Consider the following 10,513-nt stretch of genomic DNA (forward strand, 5'->3'; position numbering starts at 1 on the left):
ATAGCCGAAGTTGGTTCGTTTGCTACCAACAAATATGACCTACAAATTGGAACAGTTTTGAACGTAGGTAAACTTATACTTACTATCTCATGCTCTATTTCGTTTAAACCAATTAAACTAAATCTAACGAAACGAACCTGCGTTTCTGTTACTACTGCGTGCTAAACAGCATGAATCAGCAGCATGAAACATGTAGTAGGATTGTTATTATTATTATTGACATCACTACACAACGTGTACGAAATAGAACAAAGCACGCCTTGTTCGTTTTGTGTTTTCTTCTTCTTTCAGTGTTGTACATATTGTCACTCTATATGGCGATTTGAAAATTTTGACACTCATCGCCCTGTAACTGCGGAACTGGAAGTCGGATCCGGATGAAATTTCACAGTAGGTTTAAAGACAGTATGAACCTTAATTCAAATCAAGATTTGTCAGAATCGGTTCAAGCATCGCAGAGAAATCGAAGTGAATTTAGTTTAAGAAGTTTTTCTTCTCCACTTTCGGTGCTCTCGGAACAGGAAAAGAGGGGACCAGTAGTGCCGAATTAAGTTTTTATGCCCACAAACTAACAAGCTCTGAAAACTAGAAGAATTTATCAGACAGTTTTATGGGATTTGTACCTGTTTATAACCATCGTTCGTGGAAAAATACTAAGAAAATTGGTAATTTTCCACTTATCACGCTTTAGTTCCGGAACCGGAAGTCGGATCCAGATAAAATGTTCCACAAATTTTTAGGATATTATAAGATCTTTAATTTGAATCTAAGTTTGCGAAAATCGGTTGAGTTGTTCCAGAGATAATTGAGTGTAAACTTTTTCTCAAATTTTCGCATATTACCATATAACTCCGGAACCGGAAATCACATTCAAACGAAATTCAATAGCAAGCTATGGGACCATAATACCTTTTATTTGAATCTTAGTTTGTGAAAATCGGTTTAGCCATCTCTGAGAAAAGTGAGTGCATATTTTTGTTACATACACACACACATACACACACACACACACGGACGGACACACACGCACACACACAGACATTTGCTCAGTTCGTCGAACTGAGTCGAATGGTATATGACATTCGGCCCTCCGGGCCTCGGTTAAAAAGTCGATTTTCACAGTGATTGCATAGCCTTTCTATATGAGAAAGGCAAAAAGGAAGAAGGAAGGGAAAAAAAGAAGAAAAGAGAAAAAGGAAAAACTGTAGGTAAAAATTGCATTTTGGATTTAGGTTTTATTTTGGGTACACAGAACATGATAACAAGCAACATACAGAGTATTACAAGCAGCAAAGAATGGGAATCATAAAACCAACAGAAGCTGTACGACAACAGGATGAATGTGGAGCTGAAAAAGGAAAAAATTATTATTTTTTTCCTTTTTTTTCTTTCTTAATTTACGTCGTAATTTACGCCAACAAAGAAGAGATATCGCAATGGAATGGAATGGAATATTGGTTAATATAGTTTATATTGGAAATGTTGGTAAGAAAAATAATATTATTGCATACAACAAACTTTTACATTCAAGGACCAAAATAACATCATTATTTTTACGTTTCGTCTTTGACTCATCAGTGCAAAGCAGTTCAAATTGAACTGCTTAGTGCTAAACTCGGCAGTTCAATTTGAACCGCTAAGCAGACGTAAAGTTTCTGCTACTTACAGAACACTTTTTGTTTTGCAACGAAGTGCTATGTCTTTTCTGACATGCCGAACGAAAACATGATTTCGACTATTTCTGGCCGATGCAGGTTTGGTCATTTAGGGGTTAGCCAAAATTTGTGATTGGACACATAACCGTTTTCATTATTTTTACGTTTCGTCTTTGACTCATAACATGCCATCAAAGGACGGAGTGGAAATAATATAGAAGGAAAAAATACAACGAAACTCAGTTGAATTGAACAATGGGGGATAAGGTAACACAAAACTAAAGGTAAGGAATCCAACATTATTAAAAACTACAAGGATCAGCCCCATGGGGTTGTTCGAGCCGTTGATGTGGAACAAGGCAACCAAAATTTCTAATGATCTACAATCAAAAAGTTCAATCAATCCGAACCAACACCGAACATCATTTGTCTTGATTTGCATTTGTTTTATGACCGACGAAATTACACCATTATCCAAAATATATGCAATTATATCTTTGTACATACTTGCGATTTCGATAATTAAGCTTCTCTTCGCCAAGCTTGTGTTCAAGTTTTTTATGCAAGCCGTTTTTTAGCGTTAAGTTCTGCGATTTTGGTTGAAGCGATAAACTATTTCTCATTATCAATCGAGTTCATCTAATATATTGTCAATTTCTCATGGGGTAACGACATAACATGGAATTCCGAGCTTGCATGACACAAGATCAGAGCATACCAATTAAGGGCTGAGGCCAGTGTGTTTTAGGGCGTTTTAAAGGGCTATTTTCACGCTTCAAATCGATAAAAATTAAGTGAATGTTATTTTTGTAATGGTATGTACGTTTCTATGGCGGCACCATTTTTTTCTGCTCTTGTATCCTGGTAACGTAACGAAACATGAGAGAGAAATAAAATCGGCTCATCAAGGCTGCCAAACAAGCGGTAGCTTTATTGGATTTTATGTGATGTAGTCAAACTTGTAGCTGTCGAAACAACAACCTACCTCTAGCATGCTAGGAATAGGACTGAAAAGTTAGTTTTATTTACGCTTCTATTTATAAATTCGCGTGCTTCCAACAGCTTCGCTTTTGCATCGATTGACCAATCAGAGCGATGCTCTCTCTTTGATACATCGCTTACTCCTTCAAAACCATCGACTATCGCAGGGAAATCCGGTATGCTGGAGATTTTTTGCAGACAAAATAGGACACTGCTAGCGATTAATCAACATTTCAATGATATACAATTCAAAATACATGGCTATGAACATTCAAATCAATACGTAGAAATATTTCCTATCAAATGATGAAATAATATAAATAATTGATACAAAACAGACTGAGCTGTAAGTGTTTAAAACCTGACCACATTTCTACGTGTGGTTTTTCTTGAGTTTCTGATTTGCACCCCTAATAAAGATGTGTTGCACATCAAAAAATGCTGGGTAACAATGTAATTTCCTCATATTGAAAGAGGCATTCATATGGCGCGCATGCGCTTATTCGGCCTGATACAAATTAACGGGGAGGGCAATACGTTTTGGACAGGGCTGTAAAAAGCTGATTGGAACCCTTTCCCCACCAAAGTTTAATATAAGGAAAATATAAGGATAAGGAAACTATACCATTCTACCGTTGATTTCGAGAAGAAGAAGCAAGATCTGGCCAGAAGACAACAGGATCCTTGTGGCTTCGAATCATAGGTAGAAGTCGTTTTTGTAAACATTTCTTGATGTATATTTTGCTGTTCATTGAAACAGCGGTGATGAAGGGTTTCGAAATCTTACTGCAGCTACAAATTGCTTGCCAGACCATAGCTTTCTTACCAAATTTTTCGACTTCAATCGACGTCTCGGACTGGTTTAACACTTGCCCTTCTCGCACCGTATAATATTGTGGTCCCGGCAAGGATTTGTAATCGAGTTTCACTTAAGTTTCGTCGTCCATGATAATGCAGTTCAAATTTCCAGCAAGAATCGTATTGTACATCTTTCGAACCCTCGGCCTGATCGATGCTTCTTGTTTCGGACTTCGTTTTAGTTGTTTCTGCTTCTTATAGGTTTGAAGATTTAAACGTTTTTTAGCACGAAGAACATTTGACTTCGAAGTACCCACTTTTTTGGCCACATCCCAAACAGAAACCTCCTTCTTTTGCTCGAACGCCTTCAGTATATGTTTATTTAACTGATGGTTAGCAGGACCTTTTTTCGACCCGTTTTCGGTTTATACTCAAAGGTGTTATCCTCACAGAACTTCCTGATTGCATTTCGCACGGCTTTTTCACTTACTCCTTCCATTTTTGCTATCTTTCTCAGTGACAGTCCGCGTTCTGTGCACCATTTGTACACAATTTTTCGACGTTGTTCTGCTGAAAGTCCACGCATTTCGAAACAAACTAATGAAACCGAATAAACAACTGCACAAGTGGTTAGAGAAGAATGTAAACAACAGGACGCAGCTATAAAAATTGACAGATTCTGAACCATTGTGAAATGGCAGCGGTTTTTAGTTGTGTCAATACTTTCTGTGGCAGTCTTTATGCCAAAACGATCAACTACAACGAACTTATTGTTTTATAGATCTCTTATAATTCGATCCCTACAAGCGCGCCTCCAGGTTGACGCTATCTATACGGATTTCTCTGCAGCCTTCGACAAGATAAACCACCAAATTGCAGTTGCTAAACTCGAAAAACTTGGATTCAGTGGATCTTTACTCAATTGGCTTCAATCATATCTTATTTGTCGGGAAATGTTAGTGAAAATCGGTGAATCCACTACAACACCGTTTGCCGTAGGTTCTGGAGTCCCTCAAGGCAGTCACTTGGGACCATTTTTCTTCTTGCTCTACCTCAATGATCTCAACTTTTTATTGAAATTCCACAAACTATCTTTCGCAGATGATTTTAAGCTATATCATCTAGTAAGGTCGCCCGACGACACTATATTTTTTCAGTCACAGCTTGAATTATTCGTGAACTGGTGTAACGACAATAGAATGGTCTTAAATGCCTCGAAATGTTCCGTTACGTCATTTGCTCGCAAACACTCGCTATTTAGCTACGACTATAACATTTCGCAGAACGTACTGAAACGAGAGTCTACCGTTAAAGATTTAGGTATCGTTCTTGATACCAAGTTGAATTTCAAAAGTCATATCGATTATGTGATCTCTAAGGCCTCCAAACTTTTAGGTTTCGTCTTTCGCATTACTAAGAGCTTTGTCAATGTACATTGTCTTAAAAATTTATTTTGAACTGTTAGTTTTAATTGTAGTGTTATGCATAAATGTATCTGTTGGATCATTGTAATCTGTTGATACAAATGATGCGGAGGTTTTATGCCTGCTGGAGAGAGAGATTGCCAAATTTCATCTCCACCGGGCTTTTCCCTGCTCCCAAATAAATATATAAATAAATACAATGAAATCACTATTTCCGGTATTTCTGGAACCGAAAACTGGGCACTGGTATGATTGAAGAGAGATTATTTGATCATCTGCTAACAAAATCAACCAACTAAAAAAACTGTTTTAATCCACCTAGTGGTGTAATGATGCCTTTCTCATATTACTTATATTTTCAAAAATATTACCAGAAGATTTTGTGAAGAATTTTTTTTCAATATTGAATAAAATAAGAAGCTTTCTTTGGGTATAAACTAACATAACCTTTTCAAATTCTATACAGTTATGTCAAGTTGATAAGAATTTTTCTTTATTTTGCATCGTCGCACTGAATGATATAACACTCTTTACCCCAGGGGTTCCCAAACTATTTTGGGTCATGGACCCCTTTACTAAAACTAACTTAGGCCTCAGACCCCCATCAACAAATTCCTTTGAAAATTCAATTTCTTGCTTTTTTATTATTGATGTAAAATACTTACCAATTTCTGCGGATGATCAAATAAACATAACTGTTTTAGCGTAAATATTTCAAATAACAACTTATATCGAACAATAGGAGGTCGATTTCTAAACCTCGTCGACCTCCATAGTAAGTTTTCGTTTACGTCGACCCCCGCAAAAAGGATATTGACCCCAAGGGGTTTATATCGACCACTTTGGGAATCCCTGCTTTACCCTATGGTTCTGGAGCCGGAAATCGGACCCGGATGAAATTAAACAGCAACCTATGAGACTGTAGGAACTTTTATTTGAGTCTGTTTGTGGAAATCGATAAAAAAGAGTGAACCTCGTATTCATCTTTTTGACCACAACTTTCGGTACTTTTGGAACCAGTATAACCAAAATCGGTTCGTTTACTAAGTAACTAAGAGCAAATTCAGCAGCTGGAAGTTCTATATGGAAGATCTATAATAGAGCAGAAACTGGAACAAACGTATCCTCAGCAAGCCGTTCTAGTTTTATTCATTCTACCAGTTCTTCTGTCAACTTTAAAACTGGTCTACGATGCCGTTCTATTTTTTGTATATTTGAAACACGAGTGAAACACTTCTGGTGCTGCCAGTTTTTCTTGTTATAAAATTCAGATTTAAATTTTGTAACTGACATAAATTATGCATCTAGAACTAGAACCCTACTGAATATGCCCTAATATACACCCTTAAAAAAAACCCTGTGATTTTACATCTTATTAGATGCACATAAATGGAGCGTCGCAGTTCACGCAAATTTACGTCGAAGAACATTTAATATTGTGTCTAAAACTCCATGCATGAAATTCGTTGAAATAAATATAAAAAGAATACTGATAGCAACCGCCGCGACTTGAACCGAGAATCATTGGATCGCAAGTACGTCTGGTAATCGACTGAGCCACAGAAGCATACATCTGCTTGGTTGGTAAAAGGTACATTTAAATTCATACAGTCGCACCTGCTAGCAGAATTCAAGTTACAGTCGAAACCAGTAAAATTTAAGCTATTCTAACATTAAGTCATTACAAATGAAATTTTCCGTCATTTGACAAATTAAGTCTTTATAAATTACATCGTATGAGGAATTAAGTCACTTGGAAAATTCAAAATTTTTTAGAGTGTAACCTACGAATTGAATCAGTTTTAAGCCAAATCAAGAAGATTTTTACCCCTTGACGGCGTGAAATTCAATAGCAATCTACAGGACTACGAGATTTTTTTATGAGTGATATTATTTGACACATATTCACACACAGACACATACATTGCTCAGCTCGATGAACTGTGTCGAATTATATAGAACATATTATATAAACTTTCTATATAAGAAAGTCAATAAGTGCACTCTTATTGAAAAGCATCGTTATCATGATCTTGTAATAACACTAACAAGTAGGTACAAATTGAATAAAAGGATTAGAAGTTTACATATTTTTCTCCTGGAAAATATAAATTTTTATGTGCGCGGGGTTTGGAATCAAACCCCGGTGGGCAGCGTGAAAGGCATCGACTTACCCATAACGCTACACACTACGATTCGATTCCGTTGTTCGGTAATTTTTTTGACGAAAACTTTCGGTAATCAATATAAATTACCGATATTTCGGTACATAAACTTCATTTTACAACAATTATGCAAATTTTTACCGGAATTCTGTAAATAGATATACAAATCATACGGTAAATCTGAAAAGTCGCCGAGTACAGTAAAAACCATACTGCCCGTATGGTAAAATTATCCTCCAATAACCGAACTTCTGTGAAAACTGATTGTCGTGAAACTAACTGTCAAACAGTTATTAAAATTGTCGGTGTCTTTTTATTAACCAAACGAAAAATATCTTGAAGAGTTTATCGAATGGATTGAGATACAGGTGCTAAAATTTTTAAAACATTTGAACCACTAAAAGCTTTTTGTTTACTTATAGGCAGAAAAAAAAAATTAAATTTTGTATCACTTGTCCACTTGCTTCCTACACAAATCGTTCGAGGGTAATTTCTGGTGGACTCGACGGATTGTGCAGTGTTTGGGAAGGTGCTCATAATTCCGGTCAGCCGGAACATTTGACCCTTTTTTTCGTGGAATAAAACCATAGCAGGTTGGAATTTTCTTCAATCATTTTTGTAAATATGTGTAGTTTTCTAGAATCCGAAAATAAAAGAATTTTAACAAAAGGAAAATAGAAAAACATAAAAATTACCGAACAATCAGTAAGATTAATTTAGTTTACAGTTTACGGTAGTTGTTTGACAGTTCAGCAATTACCGAACGATCGGTAATCAATTCAATTACCGAACTGATTACCGAACGTTCAGCTGTTGAAAATTCGGTAAAAAATTACCGAATTTTGCGAAATTTTCTAAGTATGTATACCCGTTCCCCTGTATCGTCATTTTGAATTTGAATGTTATGACACTCCTTGCCCTATAACTTCGGAACCGGAAGTCGGATCAGGATGAAATTGCACAGTATGTTTAAATACAATGAGAGCCTTAATTTGAATAACACGGAGAGAAATCCGTTACTGCTGTCATGATTAGAAAATCATGAAACCAATCATTTCAACTTCTCATGAAACCATGAGCAATAAGTCTTCTCCCATGAAAATTATTCATGGTCCGGAAATGCGTTACTTGAAGGATGTATTTCTTTCAAAACTCGTTACTCCAATTTTCTACCCGGATATCACTTTGAACCCTCTGTCTCAAGTGATATGATGGATTGCTCAATAGATAAAAAACGCAAAAAGAAGTCATTGAAAATTGACATGTTTTTTATTTGGCAAACATAAATGTTACATTTTGAATGAATATATCTGAATATATTCTCACAAATTTAATGTGATTATTGTTGTTAAAATAATATTACAAGAGCAAGCGTAAACCAAAAAATGAATTGGACTGTGAATTTGGAACGCCAACTAACGAAAATCAGAAAACTTTTTGTTCAACCACATTGATTAATTTGTTTCATAGATATAGCAACATAAGCTGTATTGATTCGCCTGAATATTTTTAAAAAGACGATTTTGCAAACGATGTTTTGAAAAAGAAAAAGGAAATATCGATCCGCGGCATTTGCAAGAATTCGACATAGAGTTTCTTTTTAAAAGGTTTAATTTACACATGTGTTTTCATGCAGTTCGTTTAAGTGTTTAAATTCTAAAACACAAAACTGGAGTAATTAACGCAAGTAAACACGTTATTTTAGGCGTCTTCATTTGTCATAAACATAATATTTTAATTGTTAATGATTAGTCATAATCGCATACAAAATACGTTCATCGCACTATTCTATTTAATTCATATTTAAAATCTTACTTTAAAACAAAACGCCTGAATTTATGTTGCAAAGATTACCTTCGTAACAGAAACACGCCTAAAGTTATACCCAACAACGTCAAGTGCGTTACGTTTAAATTTCAGCGAAATCAGTCCAAATGGATCATCATCCGAGAACTTTTAATCATGGTGTATTATCATAACATGAAAATATACTCTTTTTCACAAATCATGACTCGTTTTGCTCATTTCTAGAATCGGAATTCTGCCCGTGAATAAATCGTGAAAAACGGCTTAACCGTTGCTGAGAAATCGACGGGAGTTCCGTTTAGGGAGATTTTCTTCACTATTATCGGTTCTTTCGGAAGCGGAAACCGGGGACTAGTAGTTTCAAAGTAGTTTTATAAATTCACTAACTAATAAGATCCGTCAACTATTTCAATTTAGCGGTAAGTTTTATAAAAATAAGCACCTCGTTTTGCATCGCTAGTGAAAAAATACTCATGAAATTGAAAATTTTCACTAATCGCATTGTAATACCGGAACCGGAAGTCGGATCTGGAGCACCTTTTCGGTGACTTTTTAAAGAATTTCAAGACGTTTTATTTGCTCCTTAGTTTGTGAAAATTGTTCAAGAAATTTCCGAGAAAATTGATTGCTTATTTTTTCATAAATTTTCACATATTTCCTTGTAATTCCGGAACCGGAAGTCGGATACAAATGAAATTCAGGAAAATTGTATAAAGTCATAAAACCTTTTATTTGAATCTAAGTTTGTGAAAATCGGTTCAGCCATCTTTGAGAAACGTGTGTGAATATTTTTTTTCCTTTTTTTGGTGCATATCACCCTGTAATTCCGGAACCGGAATAATATGAAACTGAGGAACTTTGTATGGGACCTCAAGACATTTCATTTGAATCCAAGTTTGTGAAAATCGGTTCAGCCATCTCTGAGAAAACTGAGTGACATTATATTGCTGTCCATACATATTGCTGTCCATACATATTGCTGTCACCGTTTAATCCTGAGGCAGTCTGATGAATTGCTTCATACCCGTAAGGCAATGGCCCCGTGCGTTCTTCACGCACAATTGCATTCGTGATGCGAACAAACGTAGTGGCAGTCGCTCGCTGCATACAAACGCAAACCAGTCCGTCGGTTAGTCAGTCAGACACCCGAACGAGCAATCAACGAACCCGTGATCACTTTGAACCAACGCTCGTGGTGACCGGAATCCGCACACCGACCGATAGACAAACGGTCGGTTTTCAGCAGAGCAGAGCAAACATCCATTACTAACTCCCAAGTACGCCCGGATTCTGAAGCGAACGTGTCGGTCAATGTTGCTGGCTCACGCTCACGGGACTTGACGGTCGTGACAATTAACAGGGAACGCGCGCGGAAATACACAAACGGTACACAAATCAAACGAAAATGAACTTTAGTTTGCATATTAGCGCTGGAGCAACCGTCGTCCAGCCGCATGGCGGGATGGCAAGCTTTGCGCGCATTTCTATATTTGCGTGAACTAAAGGCGCACGGGAGGTTGTTTCTAAACGTGCGGTCTGTGTTGCGTCGGCACCATGCGGAGTCGGGTTTTTCCCCCCTCTGGACAGTAGCTGCTCCGCGTGGTCTCGACCGTGCTGCCGTGGCGTAACGATTCGGTCGCGCAAAAATAGTATAGTATGTATAATGAAAACGAAAGTGAAGTTT

Source organism: Malaya genurostris, chromosome 3 (assembly GCF_030247185.1).
Source record: "Malaya genurostris strain Urasoe2022 chromosome 3, Malgen_1.1, whole genome shotgun sequence".
Classification (NCBI taxonomy): domain Eukaryota; kingdom Metazoa; phylum Arthropoda; class Insecta; order Diptera; family Culicidae; genus Malaya; species Malaya genurostris.